The sequence below is a fragment of the Sus scrofa genome, chromosome 13 (genome assembly GCF_000003025.6).
Source record: "Sus scrofa isolate TJ Tabasco breed Duroc chromosome 13, Sscrofa11.1, whole genome shotgun sequence".
Lineage (NCBI taxonomy): Eukaryota > Metazoa > Chordata > Mammalia > Artiodactyla > Suidae > Sus > Sus scrofa.
In genome coordinates this window covers 36,060,648-36,066,456 of record NC_010455.5, presented here as the reverse complement: position 1 = coordinate 36,066,456, position 5,809 = coordinate 36,060,648, and positions in this window count along the sequence as shown.

Sequence of the window (5,809 nt, the reverse complement as noted above, 5' to 3'; positions counted from 1 at the left end):
TCCGCTGATACGCCTACATCCCCCCTCCCCTTTCCCTAGGAAATGGCATTTAATACTGAATTCTAAGCCCCCTTGGAGTTCCTCATTTTCCCTGGGTGTCTCCCATGTGTATAGGAAGTGTACATATTTATAAACTTCTGTTGGGTTTTCCCTTGTTAATTTGTCTTTTATTACAGGGGTCTCAGCCAAGAACTCAGGAGAGTAGAGGGAAAATTTTTTCTTCTCCCTTACATCATAACATTGCCTACCTTGATTGATACCCAGCCCATCTATGAAATAGATGTATCTTCCTCAATACCACCACCAAAAGAAGGGAACATCATTCAAGAACATCACTGGCATAACACCCAAGCTGGAGTTTATCTGACGCACTTCCTAAGCCATCAGATTCTACTCTTCATATATTTCTCTTCCTATATTTATGAAAGTCCACTACAATAAGGTAAGGAGCATATATGAATCTTTTTTTTTTTTTTTTTTTGCTTTTTAGGGCCTCACTGGTGACACATGGAGGTTCCCAGGCTAGGGGTCCAATCAGAGCTACAGCTGCCAGCCTAAGCCACAGCCATAGCAACATCAGCTCCAAGCCGCGTCTGTGACCTACACCAGAGCTCAGGGCAACACCAAATCCTTAACCCACTGAGTGAGGCCAGGGGTCGAACCCGCAGACTCACAGTGCCTAGTCAGATTTGTTTCCTCTGTGCCACGACAGGAACTCCTAATCTTTATATTCTTTCACTGATAAAAATGAGCTTTGGAACTCCTTTTATATAAGAAAACATTCTTTGCTTATTAATATCGGTGATGAACATAGTCATAATTGATGATGAACCAAAGTTTCAGGGGAAAGACATCTAAGTTAGATGGCTCGTTACCAAATGTGACAAATGTCATGCAACCGGGGGTTTCAAAGCATTGACAATAGTCTGTGCTTGGAGTTTGGAAACTAATTTCATATTAAAGCAGAGTTCAGGAGTTCCCATCGTGGCTCAGTGGTTAACGAATCCGACTAGGAACCATGAGGTTGTGGGTTCGATTCCTGGTCTTGCTCAGTGGGTTAAGGATCCTGCGTTGCTGTGAGCTGTGGTATAGGTTGCAGACGCGGCTTGAATCTGGCATGCTGTGGCTGTGGCATAAGCCGGCACCTGCAGCTCCGATTTGACCCTTAGCCTGGGACTTCCATATGCCATGGGTGCAGCCCTAAAAAGGACAAAAAGTCCAAAAAAAAAAAAAAAAATAGCTGAGTTCACTTTTTGTTTTCTTTCTCCTGCATTCCTAACAACCATTAGAAGTATCTAGCACAGGTGCTCTGGGCACAGTGGTAGGTACACTGTAGGAATCTAACAAATATTTGTTGCGTGCTAGAATGATCTTCATGGCACCTGAGATTCAGAACAAGTCTGTCATTGCAAAGCCATCACCAAGAAATGAAAAATTTGCCCTTGTTGCCTGCCTCCAGCACTGCCCACAAGAGCATCACAGTACTGATACTGACTCAACCATTTATTCCATCACAATCCAAACTTCTGCTCAAGTCAACATGCCTCCTCCTGTTGGCTTAGGCTTAAATGATCAGAGCAACCATATGGAATATTAATTTCACATGCAAATGAGGCATTAGTAATTATTGACTAGTGTGAGCTGTGAGCCATTAATTATCAAACACAACATTAGGAGACAATTTTTTTAAATATTTTAATTTATTAAAAAATTTTAGTGTATAGCTGACTTACAATGTTGTGTTAGTTGCAGGTGTACAACAGAGTGAATCAGTTGTACATATGCAGACATCCATTCCTTTTCAGATTCTTTTCCCATATAGGTTATTACATAGTATTGAATAGATTACCCTGTGCTATTTAGTACGTCCTTGTTACTCACCTATTTTATACACAGTAGTGTATGTGTTAACCCCAACCTCCCAATTTATCCCTTCCCCCATGTTCCCCCTTTGATAACCATAAATTTGGTTTTGAAATCTTTGAGTTCAACAATTTGTTTCTGGGTTTTTTTGTACTTTTTTTTTTTTTTTTTTTTGTGGCCAAGCCTGCAAAATGTGGAAGTTCCCGGGCCAGAACTCAAACTTATGCCGCTACAGTGACAATGCCAAATCTTTAACATGCTGTGCACAAGAGAACTCTGTGCATTAATTTCTTTTGTATCATTTTTATTAGATTCCATATGTTAGCAATCTCATATGATATTTATCTTTTTCTTTCTGACTTCACTTAGTATGATAATCTCTAGGTCCATCCATGTTGCTACAATTGGCATTATTTCATTGATTTTTATGGCTGAGTAGTATTCCATTGTATATATGTACCACATCTTCTTTATTCAGTCCTCTGTTGATGGACATTCAGGTTTTGTCCATGTCTTGGCTATTGTAAATAGTGATGCAATGAACATTAGGGTGCATGTATCTTTTTGAATTATAGTTTTCTCCAGATATATCCCCAGGAGTGGGATTGCTGGATCATATGGTGATTCTATATTTAGTTTTTTAAGGAAACTTCATACTATTCTTCACAGTGGTTGTACCAGCTTGCACTCCATCAACAGTGTAGGAGGGTTCCTTTTTTAAGGAATATACTTTAATAAAAACTAATTTTCAAAATAAAAGGGAAATAAATTGTCATTATATTACCTTTATTGCCTGAGGAATTGAGCTGTCCCCAAAACTGCAAATTGAGGTGCCTGCTTTAAGTCTCAGGCTGCCAGGTCACCTTAGAGGGCAATGAACAAGAGAGAAGGAGCTGGCAACTCTTGCAGAACACAGACCGCATACTGAGTACACTTCTGAGCCACATCTCCGCCTGCAGCATGTCCCAACTTCATGAGTAAGCAGGGCAGGAGCATTCGAATAGAGAGGCCAATCTGTGGCCTAGCCAGGGGCTAAGACTAAGGTGACTAAGCCTAGGCTGGGGTACCACAGGGACAGGGAGATGGCCCTGGTGGTTGGTAAGGCAGCAGGCATCTAAAAATGGAAAGAGTATTTGAACATCTTCTCTCCCTTTCATGTGTTAATTTCAATTTCACACTATTTTTTTCTCATGCCTTTTCCCCATAATCTGGCTTGGGGGAACAGTCTCACCTCTCTGCTCCCCAGCTCAGTTTCTGTAGGTATCAAAGGAGACTAAGAAGGGCACAGCCAAGAGGAGGTGGGGGGTGGATCCTATATTTCTGGGTGTTCAGTCTAAGGGATTGCCGGTTGTTTGAAATCCCATCCAATGTCAACAGAGTATAGGGGAAAAGGAGAAAACACATTCCATAGCTCCCAAGTGTCATTACCTTGACCATGCTGTTAGAGAGGAGTCTCAGGTATTGATACACCTCTGATTGGTACGTGGCATGAGGGTCAGGTTTATTTTCCCTTCCGTGTGAAAGGAACCCAAGTCTTAAAACTACTCAGCAGTAGTGACTAGACAGGGAAGAGCTCCAAAAAAATGCCGGGCCACAGACCGTTCCATCTGCCACAACTCAGGGATGTGGTGATGAATTTTCATGGGGCAGAAAACAACAACTCTACTATATGCTGGGAGAACAGCAAAGAAGGAAGGTCAGTGAGAAATCTGTTTCAGAGGAGGAGACGTTTGGGGCAAATTCACACTTATCTAATAAGATTCTGCCTAAGTGTCAGCTATTTCACAATCAACTTTGTTTCACGTAATGCTGCTTATATGTTGTAGTTAATAATAGAATTAGTTGTTCAAACTTTACCAATGTTATGTTGAAACAGAGTTGAAAAGTAAAAATCTCTGCCAAAAATCAACTATTTTTATTTTTATTATGTCCAAAAAATAATTTGACTGCCTTAAAAAAAGTTGAACGAAATGCTTTGGGAGCTGACTTGCCTAAACTGGCTAGATACGTTGTCTATCTTTGATAAATCTTAGACGTTTTGATACGTTTCCTCTTTTGCAGCAGTTGACTGGAAGTGGCTTCCTAAGACTCAGTATTTCAAGGGATTCTGAGGTCACAGGTAGGCCTAGTGGAAAAACATTTGCTAAATGATTGATGATGCTTGCGTCAAGATGTGTGGCACAGGGGTTGGGGGATGGGGAAGGAGGGAGGGATGGGGGAGAGAGGGTGGGTGAGAGCAGGATTGGAGAGGATATGAGGAGCAGCATTTGTGCTGTACGAGGTGCCATGTTGCCCTATAGGACATCGAACCATGATAATGTATATTGGGGAGAGGATGCTGAATTACTATTACTGAATTTTTGGTCTTATGATTTAAAAAGTTGTTTCACTCATGGACTGGAAGAACAGACTTGTGGTTGCCAATGGGGAGGGGGGGAGTAGGGGTTGATACATGCAAACTATTGCATTTGGAGTGGATAAGCAATGAGATCCTGCTGTATAGCACAGAGAACTATATCTAGTCACTTGTGATGGAACATGATGGAAGATAATGTTGGAAAAAGAATATGTATATAGATGTATGACTGGGTCACTTTGCTGTACAGTAGAAATTGACAGAACACTATAAATCAACTATAACAGAAAAACTAAAAATCATAAAAAAGTAAAAACTAAAAACATTATTTCAAAAATACAAATTACTGGGAGTTCCTTGGTGGCCTAGTAGTTAGGACTCAGTGATTTCACCAGGGGCCCAGCTTCAATCCCTGGTCTGGGACCTGAGATCGCACATCAAGCAGCTGTAAGCTGTATCCACAAAAACAAAACAAAACAAAATACTATTTAGTGTCTCTGCTGAAGGGCCAATTTTTTCCTAAGTTCACAGTTTTCTCAATTACTCAATTAAATTGTTAAATAAATATGACCAGGACCGTGAAAGCATCATTCCCACCATGCATGATAACCATGAGTCAGTGCTGCCTGGCTTTCCCAACATCTACAGCTGAACTGACTGTTGTATAACTTGACCTTTTTCTTCCTATGAGCTGATGAAATCGAAGCATTAAAGAAATAGTAAAATTCATAAAAACAAGTCAGAGTCACTCTTTTCTGAGAAGACAACACATTTAAAAAGCATCACTTGTAATTATGAAGCTATTATAAAAACATTTTAAGAATGTGGAAGTACATTAAATCTACTCAAAAGAGCAGACAAGAACATGGCCTAATGTCATCTCTCGGAATAAATTTAATGTGTTGAAAGTTGCTTTCATTTAAAAATAATAAAAATGTCCAAAATTATATGTTATTACATAAATCATTAAAGTTAAAAAGTCTATCTATACTCAGGAAATGAACACATGTTTGAGGGGGGCTGCTTTAATGACTAATACAAATTATCAGGTAAGTAATTGAGTCTTGATGAAATAGTCAAAATGAACAAAAGAGTCTTCCTCACACAGATGTAGAACATAAGCTGTGATGGCCTAGAATAAAATCTTAGGTAATTTTATCTACTTCTAATTCCATATATTGAATTTTTTTCAATGCTACAAGCATAAATAAGGAAAATCAAGGCCTGGAAAATGGGAATTTGATCCTGAACCGCTTCAAAATATTAATAACACATGAATCCTGACCATGTGCTAGGCAATGAGCTAAGCATTTTATATATTACTACACTTGACCCTCAAAATAATCCTGTAAGGCAAGGCTTATTATTATCCCCAAATTGTATATGAGAAAATCCCTTAACTTCAGTGGCTTCCCTCCAAATCCCACAGTTGTAATGAATATTGTCTATTAATATCCAAAAACAGAAATGCATAGGTCCGGGCTAAAAATGGGAAAGAGCTTGGCTCAGCGCTAAACTAAATTTGTCTGGGCTTCTCCTAGAACTCAGAGAGCCATTCAATCCCAGTTGTGAAATCTCTTTTCAATGCAT